Genomic DNA, 16,800 nt, shown 5'->3' on the forward strand with positions numbered 1-16,800 from the left:
GGGACACCTCCCAGTACCCCAGGTTGCTCCAAGCCCTGTCCAGATGGGATGTTAAGGCTAAATTCCTGCTGACAGCATTTTCAGAAGAGCTCAGTATTGGTTTACAAAAACATCAGCAATAACCAGGGCTCTGCCAAACCCTTTGTTGTACTCCACGTGCAGGGCTGGGCTGGGGGCCACATTTGCTGCACAGTTGCTCCTGGATGACCCAGAGCATTGGCTCACCTCAGCTCACCTATTTTTTCCTTACCTCCCCACGCTGAGGAGGGAGCTGTTTCCTTTCCCTGCCTGCTTCCGTGGCTGTTCTTCCCCAGGCTCTCAAAGCAAACGTGGCAGCGCTCCAGGCAAAGCCAGGGGATGTGCAAGCTCTGCTCCACCTTGGCAAAGAGCAGCCTCTGTCATCTGCCTCACAATCAGCCTCCTTAAAATTGTTTATAATGATTTTTGCCTGGTTTTAAAATGTATTAAAGGCGCTGCACATCCAGTGAGACAGCAGCCAATGGGATCTAAAATTAGACTGACTAGGCCAGACAAATATAAACCCATTTCTTTTCTTTCCTAGGAACTCTCCTTGAAGTGAATACAAGGAATATCATATTCTGCTCAAGAACATCACGCATTTCAGGGAATTATTTGAGTACAGGTTTTACATAATTGGCTTTTTTGTCTCATGGCATACTGAACTTGCATAATGAGCTCAGTGCACTCACAGTAATCCATTGTTGGGCTGGATGGATTTGGTGGAGGGTTCTGAGCCCAGGGTGTGTTACACAATGGTGTATAATGCACTGTAAGCAGGTCAGGAGATAAGGCAGCCCAAAAACAGGCACAGGCAAGGAAGAATTAGCAAAAAGCACTCTAAGAAATTAATTCAACCTGGCTTCAGCTGAGCCAGAAGGATGCAGAGCAGGAAGGAAACTACACTCTGTAGCACGCTTGTTCTCTTTCAGATTTTGTCTTAGAGTATTTCCCTTGTGCTCAAAACTGAAGGAGTGGAGTTAAGGGATTAAACAAATCCTTTGTGCCACACTTCACATGGATGATTTTTTTGCACCACATTTTCCAGAGTTTCATCTCAAAAGACATGTCCTGTGTGTGGCATGTGGCATTCACAGCCGTCCCTTGCTCTGGGGCGTTGTGGGCTGCAGCAAGGTCCCTCAGCAAAGCCACAATGGCAACATGACCCATCTGCAACCCAGACTTTTTTCCCCCAAATATACCCTGTTAGGGCTTTTTCTCTCATCAGCAAAGAGATATTTTCCAAAGAAGCCCTGCATGGCCCTCACCACCCAGAGCACACCAGAAGTGGTGTGGGCAAGGCACAGAGACACCACCAAGAGCACCTCACCAATGCTGAGGATCCCACACTGGAGCTAAAGGGACAATTACAATTTTCTCCTAAATGCCCCACACTACCCCTTGCTTTGCTCCCTCTTCCCACACAGAGCCAAAGTCCTTAACCTCAGGCTCTGTTTTTAGTGTGGGAACTCCTGAGCACTGGGGATGTTGGTCCTGCCCATGGTCCCAGTCCTGTAACTGCTCTTGGTACCCTTTTCTTCACAGTGTGGGCATCAGCCAGATGAAATCTTCACCAACTGAGCCAGACTTGGTACTTTTACTAAATTTCTTTAATTCCTGTTGCCAACACCTTTGAAGTACAAAGCATCATCACAAACCTACTCAGATTTGAGACCTCACACTTCCCAAGCCAGGCTTGGGACCCCAAAGCAAACTGACAAGAAAACTGTAGATATTAAAAAATCCAAAAGTAATAAACCCCAGCAGAAGCAGGGCCCCCCTCGCCATCAGGCAGATTTGATGTGTGTGATTAGCACGAGGAAGGCAGGGATGTGGGGATGGCTTGCATAATGTGGTGCAATCTAGCACCTCCCCCAGGGTGCCCAGCTGCTGCAGAAGCAATTTCACAGCTCATCATCCATTATGAGATTAAAATAATTTTTTTTTTCATCCCGTGAAGTATTAATAAATTGTGCAGGCAGACCAGAGTTAGTGCCATTTACACAAATGGTACTGAATCACCCACCTAGTTATTTCTTAATGGATTGAGTATCTGTGTTCCTCCTTAGCCTGTAATTTAAAAACCTAAGTACAGAAACCTGTTTATTTGTCTCATCAGGCCCCGAGCCAGCACTTACTGAGCCTGGGGACAGTGGGACAAAAGCAGAGCTGCTGCCTCCCCTGGACCTGCCCCAGCACTTTACAGGGGAAACAATACCAAAACATCCACCTCGATGGATGGGAAAAGGGAAATGCACCACAAAAAAAGCCAAGCCCCCACTGAAATCCCTCCCTTCTGGGGGCAAAACTCACTGAGGCATTGCTGATGTAATGCAGGTTCTCTGGTACACGGGTGAAGATGTAAAGCTCTAGTCAGAGCGCTGCTAATGGCTCTTTGAACATCCCTGCTTTATTATGGCATCAGATGAAGAAGGCATGTTTAATGTTCAAACTTCCAACAACAAATGCCTTCAGCAATTATGTTTAATGTATTTATTCAGTGCTTCTTAAGCGCCTGTCACCTCAGCAGCTCAGGTGCTGCTTACCTTTTTTTTTTTTACATTTATTTTATTGAAATTAAGAATGTACCACAGCTTTGTAAAATGCCAACTTCATCCCGCCGTTCTCTACTCTTTACCCCCAAGAAAGGCTTGAAATTCTTCACCCACCCATCCACTGCCAAACATTTCAGGCTGCCAGGAAGTTGCCAAAATGGGGAAAGGAAATGAACTGAAATCTCCAGGGTGATAAATCAGCTTCCCACATAATCCCAAAGACCCTCAGCCCCAGAATCTGGCTCTGGCACGTGGGAGATGTGCCAAAGCCAAACACTCCTGAGCCAGCTCTGCCAAAGCAAGCCCTGAGGTGGGACAGAGAGGGCACTGACCCAGTTCCAGTGGCAGTGACGGGGTGTGGTTGGCCAAGGGAGGGCAGTGACAGATGGACCACGGGGTTGGGATGTCACTCCTTGAAGATCATAAATATGCACAACTCAGCAACAGGCCAGCCATGGAATCACACCACCACAGAATCATTGAGCTTGGAAAGGACTTCCAAGGCCCAGCCTCTGACTGCCCATACCCCCTGAACCCAGTACTCCCAGTACTCCCAGTACTCCCAGTACTCCCTGTGCATGTCAAGGTAAGAGAAGCTGTGGCTGCCCCTGGTTCCCTGGCAGTGTCCAAGGCCAGGGCTTGGAGCAACCTGGGACAGTGGCAGGTGTCCCTGCCCATGGCATGGGATGGAACCATGAGAACTTCAAAGTCCCTTCCCACCCAAAGCATTCCATGATAATCACACAGGATCTCTCTCTACCTCCTTTGCATTTGCTGAGAGCCACAATTATGACTCTTCCTTCACAACCACAGCTCCAAGAATTCTGTTCTTTTCCTCCCTTATCCAAAGCAGAAGCTGTCATGTCACAGGAAGACAAAGGTGCTGGGGCTGTTAGGGAAAGCAGGAAGCACCAAGAGACTCCTGACAGAACTGTGAGAACTGGAACGTGGTGCAAGGCCAAGTATCCAAATCCCCAGAGTAGGCGTGAAAATCTCAGCCTTAAGCCTCCAATATGTGAATTTTGGGAAACAAACAGATTTTATCTTTAACAATTTTAACAACTTTTTTTTTTCTTTAATAAAGCCAGGCTTCTATATGGTATCTAAAAAAAGGCAGGAACACACACATGGCTGGGAGAGACTCATCCATGCCCTAAATCAGACACTTATCAAATTCCTTCTAAAACATTAAACAACCTGGACAAAATGAGCAGTGAGAGTAGGAACCGTCCTTTCAAGAGGAAGGCAAAAAGGAAAACCACTACATTAATACTCAAAAAAGCATGTTTCCCTAAAATAAGGACAACTGTCCATCTAGGATGTGAGCCAGGGCATCAATCTGCTGCTCACAGTCAGGAGTCTGCATCAAGGACCAACTCCAGTGCTGGCACTGGCAGATCCAGAGGCCATGGACAACATTTGTGCACACAGGGAATGGCCTTGCAGAGGAAAAGAAGGTGAAAGAGGGCTCAAATCCACACCAGCCCAACACTCATCACTCAGTCAGAAGGCCCAACCAAACACCCAAGGCATGAGGTCAGAGGAGAAACCCAGCCCCAGCTCCCCAGAGGCCAAACCAGCTGAAACTCTCCATTCATTGAGCAGCTGGAGAGGTGTTTCTGTTATTTTCACTGGTTTAAAACATCAGAACTGCTCCAAAAAGCTGGGCAGAAGTGGAAGAGTCAAAATTAGAGGGAGAGATGCTGATGGAGAGGAGGCTCTGAGCACAACAGGGCTGCACATAACAAAGCCAAAACATCAACCCCATGGTAAAAATTCACATTTCATGGTGTACTCAAGGGCTGCAGCTGCTATCTGTCAAATCCAAGCCCACACAAAGCCTAGATATTTCCATAAACCTGGGATGACTCAGAGCCAAGTGCTTCTACTGCCAATTCTGGCACCAAACTGGGCACCTCAAGTCCCACTTGGTGTTACCAAAAAGCATCAGCCCAGTCTGACCCCAAATAGAACCAAGCTAAGCTGCATCAGCTTTCGCCACTTCTCCTCCCATCCCTATTTTTGATGTCAAATAACAGGAATCTCTTTCCAGACTAAAACAGAGTGAGAAAGAAGTAAAAAATCAAGGATTGCATGGACAAAAGGAGAGGAAAGCAGGTGTCTCTAACAGGGATATTGCAGCACTCCTCGATGCAGAAATCTGGAAATCAGGACAGCGGAATTGAACTGCATGTTCCACTTGCTGTGTTTCAAAAATTAAACACCATCACATGAGCTGCTCAGAGCACTCCAGAGTTTCCTGCACTTCACAGAGCATCTTTCCTTTTTTTTATTTTTGAATTGTTGTTGGATCTCCAGCATCTCTGTGTGGGCATGGTAAGATCCTTCCTAAAGCTGCATTCCAGTGCATTCAGTAACTTGCTCTCAATACCAGTGTGAGTTCCCAGCCTTGCAGCACCCTGACTGGCACCCAAAAAATGTGACCTGTTGCTCCATCTGCTTGCAGAAGTGATGGGCATCGTCCTCCAGCTGGATCCAGCCTGGAAACAAGCACCTTTTGGATATTTGCTTCCAAAATTCATTAGGAATTCACAAAGCCTGGGAAAGAAAGCTTCTCAGGAGAAAAGCAGCTCCCATGGGGAGCCTGAGCCCTCAGCGCCACGTAGGTGTGTGGTTTTCTTTAGAAGTCATCTGGAATTCTTAAAATAAATTTGCTAAATTGCCTTCCAGAGACTGATGGCTTTTCTTTTTTTTCCCCTCCTTAATAAACTTTCAGAGGTATCTTTATTGTTATGTCTAATTTTAGCGAAAACTAACATTTCCTGAGATTCAATTTCTCTCATAATTGTTGGAAGGAAACTAAACTGTCTGCTGTAAACATTCACTGTATTGTGTGAAAAGTATCTTTATTACAGCCCACTGGGAATACTGATAAAATTCCCAATGCTAGCCTTTCCTCACTTTTTTTTCTTAGAGCTCACTCTTTTCTCTTAGATACCCATTAGTGTCAGTTCAAACATTCTGCGGGCAAGATATGAGAACTTAAAATATATTATTTAACAATCAAGGGTGGAATAAAGACTTGTGAGCAGTAAGATCCTTTCTGCCTTCCCTTTCAGTGCTTTCTATTATAGAAAATGAGGATGGCTATTCCATCTGTCTGCGTTCATGCTCAGAGTTGATGTAAAAAATCTCATTAGTTTAGTCTGACATATATTCAATACAGTCTATGTACATTTTTTTTTTCATTCTATTCTACAGCTGCAAAATGATACTAAATTTCATCGGATTGGAATGAAAACTGTGGTCTTGGAACATTTCCCTTTAAGGGCCTTATATTTATTCAGAATTCATGAATCATTTTCCAGTAATACAACTATAATTATTCTTAAAGTGTTATGTTTGAAGGTTTAATATGAAATACTTGCAAAAAGCTCTTTTTCACTTTGATAGTTTGTAATCTTCATGGTAATCAGATCAGTTAGCTCCTTCCCACAGCAGCCAGGAAAATACAATTCAATATGAATCTCATACTCTTCACTCATGTTTTAATTAAAGTAATAAAAGCCAAGTCATATTTTGCCCTTTATGATGTACACAGCTAGATAGACCTGAGCTAGACAGCATCAGGCCTGGCACTTTTGATGGCAGCTGATGGATTTGCTACTTCGAGATAAGTTTAATTCAGGCTGGCTCGGAGGCTGCGGATGATGGTGGCAGGGATGGGTGAGACCCAGCAGAGCCCTGGGCTGAGCAGCCCAGCAGGGGATGGAACGTGGGCCAGACGTGGAGCTCGTGGAGCTGCTGGGACGGCCACCCTTCAGCTGGGTCCTGTGTCACAGCCCAGCTCCCTGGGAAAGCTGCCCACTGGCCCTGGGTTTTGGTTCCCACCATGGCTCTGACCTGCCTGGCCTGCGGTGTCACCTGAGGGAAGATCTCAGCCTTCCCCAGAGAAGCAGGGTGACGCTGTTGAGGGAGGACAGGAATGCATGGACTTTGTTCAGAAGGCTGAGAGTATAACTCTGATTTATTTCAAAATATATTCCTCTTTTATAAAGAGCTTTGTCTAGACCAATTATATTGGTCCTGAAGTGAAAACATCACACACCATTGGTGTCTGGTGAATGACGTGCAGTAGCAAAACCTAACTATAAACAATGTGAATAACAAGAGAGATAAACTTATTTACATTCTTTCTCAGTCTTCTGCCTAGTTAGAAATTTTCTGTTTTCTCTTTGACTGAATCTGAGACCTACACGTGAGCACAAGGAGTGGTGGCATTCTCTCCCCAGCCAGCTCAGGTCCCCTGCTCTGCCCAGCCTCATGAGCGAGGGGAGGTTGGAGTGAACCAGAGCCTGGCTCTGAGCAGAAGGAGCTGGATGGCTGCACTTGGGGTACACAGTCCTCATCATCCCCCAGTGCCTGCAGAGCCCTGACATCATGGAATCATTCAGGGTGGAAAACCCCTCCAGTATCATCAGGTCCCCACCTTGTCACCCAGCCCAGAGCACTGAGCCATGGCCAGGTGCTCCTTGGACACCTCCAGGGATGGGAACTCCAGTACCTCCCTGGACAGCTGACAACCCCTTCAGTGAAGAAATTCCTCCTAATTTCCAATCTGAATCTCCTGTGGCACAGCATGAGGCCATTTCCTCTTGTTCTATTGATATTTGCCTGGAAGAAGAACCCAAACCCCTGACTGTCCCCTCCTGTCAGGAGTTGTGCAGAGCCACAAGGTCCCTCCTGAGCCTCCTTTTCTCCATCTGAGCCCCTTCCCAGCTCCCTCAGCTGCTCCTGGGGCTCCAGCCCCTTCCCAGCTCTGTTCCCACCTCTGGACACTCCAGCCCCTCAATGACTTTCTCACAAGGGCCCAGAATGGGGCACAGCACTCGAGGTGCCCCAGCAGTGCCAGCACAGGGGACAATCACTGTCCTAGTGCTCCTGGTCCCTCTGCTTTGGGTACAGATGCTCTGCTGATGGTCCTGCCCTTGTGGGGCTGGAATGGAGCCCAGCCCTGCACATGCCCAGGGCAGCCTCAGAGCTGACACAGAGAGAAGGGCTCATTCTGTCATCAGCCAAGGCAGCGGAGGGGCTTTCCTTTCTGCCCAGGCCTTCATCCAAATGCTGAAGTGGAAAATAACATTTTCCTGCTGGAAGTAAGTGGCTCCTCAGTTAATCACTGTGTTGTGACAGCAGACCCAAACACCAGCCTGGGATGGGTCTCTGATGAGGAGGGAAGAAGTAATCAATTAGCTGGGAAAGGAAATCCCAAGAGCCATGGGCTGGGTATTTTCTTGCACACTGCTGCGGCCCACGGAGCTGCATTTCCACAAATAAACAGAATTTCCAGAGCAAGTCCCCAGAGGTCCATTGGAGAAGCAAACCAGCCTCTGCAGGAGCCAAACCCAACCCCCAACAGGACACAGGAGGAAATCCCTGCTCATCACAGCTCCACGAGGGTGCTGGGGCTGCGCTGTCGGAGCTCAGCACCAATCCTGGCACGCACAGCCGTGGCTCCTGTCACGCTGTGTCACAGCTGGGGACACACGTGGAGCAACCAGCTCAGAGCAAGGGGCTGGAGGATCCAAAGGCACAAACAGCTTGTGGATGAAAGCTCTGGAGTTGCCTTTGGCTGAGTGACTGCCACCACTCCAGGCCAGCATGGGAGCAGCAGGAGTGGCCCTGGTGAGGGTTTAAATCACACATAAGCACCATATCAGCCTGAGAGCTGTGCTTTAAAGGGGGTCTGCTCTCTCCAGAGCTGCTCCAGGCTGTCCCCCATGCAGATCTCCACCTTGCCCTGGGCCATGCTGACCACCAAAGATGGCAGATCTCTTTACACTGTGTGCAGTCCCTTTATAGCAGTAAAAGCACATGGGAAATCCTTGATAAAGTGACACTTTCTTGGCTAAAGCCCTAACCCTAACCACCTTCCTCTACCATTTGCTGCTCTTTTAGGAGCCATTGGCTTTACAAGCCCAGCAGCATTGCTGGACAGCCAGGCCTCGTGTCCTCATGCCACAGGAGCCACCCTGCACACCAGCAGATCCTGTTCAGTCTGACTGGACCTCAGCTGTGCCCTACGGTGCTCTGAGGCAGCCCCAGTTACTCCCTCTCCCTCCTTCACCCTCCAGCACACAGGGAGTGTTCCTGGGATCTGAGATCCACCTTTCCTGGGATCTGGGATCCACCTTTCCTGCAGCCCCACTGGTGGGCACGGTGGAATTTCAGCACCAAGTACCACCCATGTCCAACCCTCTATCAGAACTCATCCTGGTATTTTCTACATGGAGCCCTTCAGATCAAGATGCAGCAGCAGCAAAGGCTCTTTCTCAGGGGGGTGGACATGGTCCTGCTGCTCCTTCTCTGCCACCCCCAGGTTCCCACCACCTCCCCAGTTCTGCTGCCTCCAGCCCTGGGCCAATCTCCTGCACAGATTGGATTTTTGTTATTAATTTTTAAGTGTTTCACTGTTTATAGACATTTTCATAGCAAAAGAAATCCCAGCTCTGGCTGAAGATCCCTGGGCATGTTTTGATTCCACATCTTACAGAACAAGGACTACAGCTGGATGTGCTGCTTAATACATATACACTTTTTTGGGTTAAAAACATTCTCTGAGCTGATTCATATCCCAGAAAGCCTTGGAAAGACACAGGAAAAACAAGGAGAGGCAGCTCCTGGGGCTGGCTAGAGCTGGCTATGGTCTCCAGGGGACCTTGGAGAGTGGTGGATGCTGTGGCCAGCCCTCAGGCTGTCAAGTGAGGTGAGTGTCCTCAGTGCACCTGAGGATCTCCTTCTCCCTCCTGCCTTTGGCCTAAACCTATCAGCCATCTCCTTGATGAAATATCTGCACATGAAATTCAGCCACCACAACAGTTTCAGTGTTTCCCACCCTTACCAGGTGCTCTGTGCCACCTGGAAGGTGTCTTCAGCTGTTTGAGATGCTATTTCTTTTTCCCTTTTTCCCCCAGAGTGAGTGCAGTAGAAGCATTTTGGTCTAGGAATGGCTCAATTGCATTAGTTTTTCACTCTGGGATGCTTGGTGGCTGTTTTTCAAACAACCTATTGCTAAAAACTTAGGAGTCCCTTGAGACCAAGGGTTGAAGATGATGTTCACTCTGCTTGTAATACAAAGGGATTTTTTATTATTATTTTATTTAAACACTACAGCTGGCCTTGCACCAGCAGTAAAACCTCCTCTTGCTATGACTAAGCTACAGGAGTCATTTCTTGACTGCACCTTTCAAAAATTTTGCTGTCACACAGGAGTTCATGCAAAATTCACAAGCCTGGATCATCAGCTGTAGTTGTGCTCAACTCCCAAACCCCTCCTGGAAGGGTTTCCATTAGCTGCTGATTATAATAAATGACATGTAACACTCTATTGTTCATTCTAAAATAGTACATGAGACTCTTCCTGAATCGTCTGCTGAGAAAGACATTTAGGATCTATCAATGTCTCCTCTCTATTTTTTTCTTCTTCAGCACAACATATGAAATTATACAGTATTACTCAAAGAACAGCAGGGAGAGAGCAAAAATCTGTATCTTAGCATGGGGGCCTGCAGTGCACACTCCCAAACTCTGTGTAATCCTCTTTCAACTCTGAGTCTATACAAACCTCTCTCTTCCCTTCACCAGGGGTCTTTTATACTCATATATCTGTATGTTCCTGCAGTATTTGCAATGTGTCCTTGTAAAGGGAGTGGGGAGTCATCAGTTATTTACTTTGAGGTGTGCTCTGCCCCTGATGGAGCCAATTCCAGACTTCAAAAATACAGATCATTTGCAGATTGGAAGAGACCAAGCTTCTGCACAGGCACAAGAGGATAAAGTCCAAAGAGCACAAGACAGCTGGAGTTTAAGGGGCACCAGAGCTCTCCACGACCCCTTAAAAAAGGAGGCCATATTTTTCCTTATTTAAACCCCTCACTTACATGTGACTTCCTTTAACACTGACCAACCTCTGATATCATCTGTTCCTGTGATCAACAGATCAAGCCAAAAATCAACAGAATGTGGAGTCCCCAAACCCTGCCTCCTCAATTATTCACTCAGAGGGGGGTGAAACACTGGCACAGATTGCCCAGGGAAGCTGTGGATGTCCCATCCCTGGGAACATCCCAAGTCAGCTTGGACAGAGCCCTGAGTGATCTCATGGGAGATATCCAGCTCCTTGCAGAGGGCTTGCATTAGATGACTTTTAAGGGTGATTCTTTGATTCTGTGAAAGTTAAAACAAGTTTTTTTGCGTGCAAAGGATTAATTAGAAACACCAAAGTCCATTAAGGGACTTGAGTGGAAATTGCACAAAGAATAACCTTGCCATAGGCTCAGAATTTTCTGTGCAGACCTTTCTATAAGACTCAAGAGAAGGACACTCTAAGGAATTGCTGAGCCAAGTGATCTCCTGGGTTCTTCCTGCCTTTGTTCCTAAGCAATCCCAGGTTTGAGGCAGTGGCTGTGGTGCCCATGAGCAACCTGCTGCACTTGATGGGACAAAGTGCTGGAAGCTCCTCCAGATTCACACATCTGGTAGGCCAGAGACCAGCTGCCCTAAGGACATCTCACACCTGGGCAATTGCATGTTGTTGCTTCACTGTCAGTGGGAGAGCAGCCCCACTGCTGATGGACTGAAAACCACCTTGGTTCCAGCTCCTGCTCTGCAGGGAGGAGGGCAGGGTGACCCACATCTTCATTAAGAGCACCCAGTTACCCTCGCTCTGCCCAGGGCTCCACGGCCACTTCACTCACCGTGTTCTGCCTCCGTGGTCCCCTGCAGGGATGGGGAACCCCTGCACTCATGTGGGTCTGCCCCAGCCCCAGGTTTATTTTATCAAGTGTTGACATTTTGCTGTGATTCAGTCAAGATTGGTGGGAACAACACGTCTGCCAGTATTATGACAAGGTTTGAAGGCATATTTTATAGCAGAGGCTGCCAAGACGAGCTCTGTCTCGTCTGGAGCGTTAGCAGAACGTGAGGAAGGTATCCATAGCTTCCCACACATCATTAATTTCTAATTATCCTATCTTTGCTTTCTGCATTATCACTTATTTACCAAACACAGCTTTATTGGACCGCCCAGTTCCTTATAAGCAGCAAAGCCATTGTTATGTTAAAACCAATGTTCTAAATGTTATTTATTATTTGATAAACCTTGTGTAACCCTGAATGAGGACATTAAACGGCAAGAACACTACTTCAAAATCCCATTTTAAATAAGTCACCAAGACAGCTGTGCCTTTATAAAACACATTAGAGTGGCACTCAGAGCACATATGGCTCAGGGATATATACAAATTATACAATTTCTGTCATTCGATCAAATAAGAGGGACGTTTTGACCCCAGAAACGAGTCAAATGTAAGTTGTAATTCCAGCCCCAGCAGAGGCCCTGCTGGTAATGGATCCTGACGGCTGATCAAAGAGCCCTGACCATTTGACCCACCAGATCAGTGACTCACTGTATCTATTATGGCTAATACAGACCCCAGCGTGGAGATATACGCAGGCAGGGAGATAAAGGGCAATAGATACAGGAGATAAATGTTGATTTATCCACATGCAGGCACGCGGGGACACCCGCAGATGGATCCCACGTGGGCAGCAAGGGGCGGCTGTGGCTCACCCCACACTCAGGCTCGTGCTGGAGCAGGGCTGTGGATGTTTGTGCACATGATAGGTATCACCTCTCCTAACTGCATCTCTCTCGGGGTGTCAGCAAAGCCTCTGTGCCCAGCGGGGCTCCCCGAGCCACACACAGCCAGGGAAAATCCTCCCTCTGTTTTACACATATCCAGAGCCCCCAGAAACACATCCCTGCCCATGGATTTGCCTTCTTGGCAGTGCAAGCGTGAACAGCTCATCCACGAGTTACCCACTCTCACCCTAATGGCCAGAGCCCAGGTTAAAGACCCTTGTGCTGCTCCACACATCAGGTGAGAGACTTGACATCATCTGCAGCAGGTGTCTCACCAGGCTTGGGTGAAATCCTGCCTTTTTCTCTCATAGAATTGGGAATGGATGGATGGGAAGGGACATTAAAGCTCATCCCACTCCACCCCTGCCATGGGCAGGGACACCTTCCAGTGTCCCAGGTTGCTCCAAGGCCCATCTGATGCCTTGTGCAGGCTGCCCTAGAACAGACTGGACAGTGAAAGAATAAAATAGGGATTTATTAGGAGACCTCTATGGATCCACCTTGGGCAGCACCAGAGCCCAGCCAGGGCTGCACCCAAGATGAACCAAAATGGTCCCAAAATGCACGAGCGCTCCCAGGGTCTCTCCCTGGGATCAGTTCTGCTCCATTGGCACCTTGGAGTTCATTGTCCCATTCCAGCTCCAGCCCAGGCAGTCCCATCCTGCTTGTTTTTCTCTCTCCAGCCCACGGTGTTTGTGCTCCTGGGCTGAGATTTGGATCATTTGTCCTTGGTGCCCAGCTGGAGAAGGAATTGTTTTGTCTCCCTGCTCTGTGCAGAGAGCTCAGCATCCCATAATATGAAGCTCAGAACTACACATTAAAGCAGCACAGACTCTGAAAAATATAAAAGCTAAAACCTGAGACATCACATCCAGCCTGGCCTTGGCCACTTCCAGGGATCCAGGGGCAGCCACAACTTCTCCAGGCATCAGCTTTTTCAGCTGTAGAATCCTGGAATGGTTTGGGTTGGATCTTAAAGACCGTTCAGCTTCTACCCCTGCCATGGGCATGGATAATTTCCACTACCCCAGGATGTGCAAATCTGGCAGCCAAGACCTGACACTTTAGACACAGATGGGCAGCATGAGCCTGCCAGCAGGAGCACACAGGAACAGCTTTAAGAGGAAGAAATGATGTGCAAAAGAACTTTATCAAATTAACTCTCCTATTTTCAATTGAACTCTCAAATTTTCAACACTTTATAGCAGAGGGTCCTGTCTGTGCTCTCACTTCCAAAAGCAAAGAGCTGCAGTCTCCCTGGCCTGAACAAACCACAGTGGTGTTGAACAGCCTTTCCATGAGGAGTCACACAAATTAACTTGTTGGGACAGAAACAGGCACTGAAATCTCCTGGGATTAGGCAGGATCCAAACCATCCAGTGATAAATAATCAGCTCTTTCCTCCTTCAAGCTGCCTGTTGCCCAGCTAGCAGCCAGAGATATTAGTGGAGGGAGGAAAAATGCAGCAAACACCCCCCTAAGGCTTCCCATAATGTCCCTGCACTGACCAGGTACACAGGCACATCCCAAAAGCCAGGGGACAGTGGTCCCCAAAGCCATGCCAGGGCCTGGCAGTCCCCACAACCTCATCTCCTCACCCCCAGCTCCCTGACAAGGCAGCTCCTGCATTTCTTCACCCAGCACATGGGATGATGATACCTTCTCACAGGGGAGTCCCAGGCAGAGTTAATCCATGTTTTTAAAGCACCCATGGACTCTTCCTGCAAGTGCAGTAATGATGTCAAATAAAACCAACCTCATTCCTCAGCCTTTCCCTTTCCTGGCGTTACTCTCCTTATCACAATCACCTTAATAAATATCTTTTGGCACTGATTTTGCAGGTGTTTTTATTTCTTTTACCAGCATTTTTACTGATCTTTCAGAGCACTTCATATCTGTGTATTCCTTGGGATTTTTCTCATTACTTAATTCCTTGCCTTTGCTTGGGGTGGAGGGTGGGAACGAAAGAAGGAAAATTGACAGGGGTGAGGAATGATGTTCTGCTGACTCCACGAGACACAAGAGATACCTCACTCATCTCGAGGGTCAAATGTCCATGATGGTTTGATCAGATGTCAGCTTGCATTTATACCCTGGCCTCTGCTGAAGGTTGAATTACATTTCACATTTGACTCACTTCTGGGGTCAAATGTCCCTCCTATTTGATGGAACAAGAGGAATTATTTTCCCCAAGCAGGTTGTGCTGGCGTGAGCTGTCAGTGCTCTCATTATGTTTTAGGTTCCTTTATTTCTGCATTTTGTCCTCAGCTGAATCCAACCCCTCTGGGATGGCAAGAGCTGCAGCCATGGCACAAAATCGATCTCAATAAGGAAGATCAGGGGAAGGAAGAGGGCACCTGGCTTCCATATGTGTTGGATGGTGTTTTGTGGGGGTTTTACAGGGGCTTTGTTGTGGGGTTTTGTTTCTTCTTCCCCTCAAGCTGGCAGCTAGGCAGGGAATAATGAAGGAGAGGCAGGAGGACCCTGATCCTGGCTTTACCACACTCTTGCCATGAGAAACTGCAGAAACCCAGAAAAGTTTGGGTTGGAAGGGAACTTAAACCTCATCCCATTCCACCACCCTGCCATGGCAGGGACACCTCCCACTGTCCCAGGCTGCTCCCAGCCCCATCCAGCCTGGCCTTGGGCACTGCCAGGGATCCAGGGGCAGCCACAGCTGCTCTGGGAATTCCATCCCAGGGCCTGCCCACCCTTACAGGGATGAATTCCTTCCCAATATCCCATCCATCCCTGCCCTCTGGCAGTGGGAGCCATTCCCTGTGTCCTGTCCCTCCATCCCTTGTCCCCAGTCCCTCTCCAGCTCTCCTGGAGCCCCTTTAGGCCCTGGAAGGGCTCTGAGCTCTCCCTGGAACCTTCTCCCCTGGGCTGAACAGAACTTCCTTAGCATCAAAATCCAGACAAAGGGCTGGGACAAAGCTGCTGTCAGGGAGCTGCAGGATCATGGTGGAGATAAAACCCCAACCCACCAGACTCATCTACTGCAGTGTGATGGTTCCAGCCCTGAGTCTGTAAAATCTGCCTTTGTCTTGAAGGAGCCCAAGGTCTGTTGGATGTCCCTCATGGGCTGTAAAGGTATCTGGTGGTTCAGCAGCTTCTGAGGTGAGATTGTGAAACCCCCCTCCTGCTGTTTAATGTACTCCTTCGGGTTACAACAGGTTTAGCAAACAATAAAAACCATCTGGAACCCCCTTTTAAATAACAGAGTTGTGTCATTAGTGCTGAAGTCATGGCTGGGGCTGTAAAACCAGTAAACAAGTGCTGATATGCAGGTAAATAAAGGGAGCTGATGCACTGAGGAGGGTGAGGAGGAAGCTTCTCCTCATCCTCCTTGGCCAAAGCTCATGCTGGGTGTGAACCACATCCCTGAAGGGCATGAACTGGGATCCTCACCCTCCCTCCCAGTTACACAGATGAGGTTATGGGGGGGTCACTGCAGCCTCCCACAGAGCCCCAGGTGCCCCCCTGCCCCCTTGTACTCCCTCTGACTGTCCCACAGCAGCCCAGGGAGGGAACTGGGCATGCCAACAAAGGAAAGCTCCACATTTCTTCTCCATGTTACTCTCTGCAGTGCTTTTGCTGGCAGAGAAAGAGCAGCAGAGCCCCTGTGCATGAAACCATCCCTGCAGTGGGGGCTCCTGCACTCCTCTGCCATGGGAAAGAACTTTCCTCCCTCTCCACCCTGAATTGCTGCTCCAAAAGGGGAAACAGCAAGTAAACAGAGAGCAAATGAAGAGTGACCTCCTGCTGCCCAAGTTACAGGGATCTAAGCTGGTTTGGTTGATCCTTCTCCAGGATCAAACTCAGGACGTGACTCCTCCACCACATGGTAATCCCTGCTTTCCTTTGGGAGCCAGCCATCCTCCTTGAGGTGCAGCAAACCATTCCCAGCCCCACAGCACCCTGCTGGCCTCCTCTCATGGCCACCCTTGGGGGAAATCTGATGAGAGAGGTGCTAAGCAGGAAACACCAATGGTCCATGCTGGCCATGGCTCTGCCCAAATCCAGCCTGACCAGGGACTGGGGCTGGTCCCTGTGCCAGCACTGCCAGCCCTTCCCAGGGAAATCCCTGTCCCTTGGAAGCTTTTAAAGGCAAAGTACCTACAACAACTGCCCTGTGATCATCCACAGCACGTGGCTCTGCACAGCTGGGGGGACAGGGCTGACCCCTGGCTGGGGCACTCAGGGATCACCCCGTTCTTTCCCATATTTACACACCTCTGGCAATTCCTGGCTCTAACAATCAACCCCACGCCGTTGTTGGTTGAACACATATTTGTTTCTGCTGAATCACTCAGCAGCACAAAGTTTGCTGTTCCTTCCCCACCCTGGAATTCCTCCTCACGTAGGAACAACCACAGTGGGGATGGCTCCCAGTGCCAGCTCCCAGAGCAGGAACAGCTCTCCCCAGCCATGAGCCAATGCACTCCTGTGCTCCAAGGAGGCAAACTGCAGGATTCCATCCCATTCCCAGGGTAATATGGACAGAGTTTAACCCTGCTGCCATTGGAGCACCCTGCATGTGACCCACTGTGATATCCCAAA

The 16,800-nt window shown here is 48.6% G+C and overlaps 1 protein-coding gene across 1 annotated transcript in view; it reads right to left on the reverse strand.

Moving 5' to 3' along the window:
* The window catches only part of TOX2 (TOX high mobility group box family member 2), a 161,029-nt gene that overhangs the window by 79,874 nt on the left and 64,355 nt on the right, over window positions 1-16,800 (reverse strand). The window lies entirely within an intron of this gene.

Source organism: Lonchura striata, chromosome 20 (assembly GCF_050655825.1).
Source record: "Lonchura striata isolate lonStrDom1 chromosome 20, ASM5065582v1, whole genome shotgun sequence".
Taxonomy (NCBI): Eukaryota; Metazoa; Chordata; class Aves; order Passeriformes; family Estrildidae; genus Lonchura; species Lonchura striata.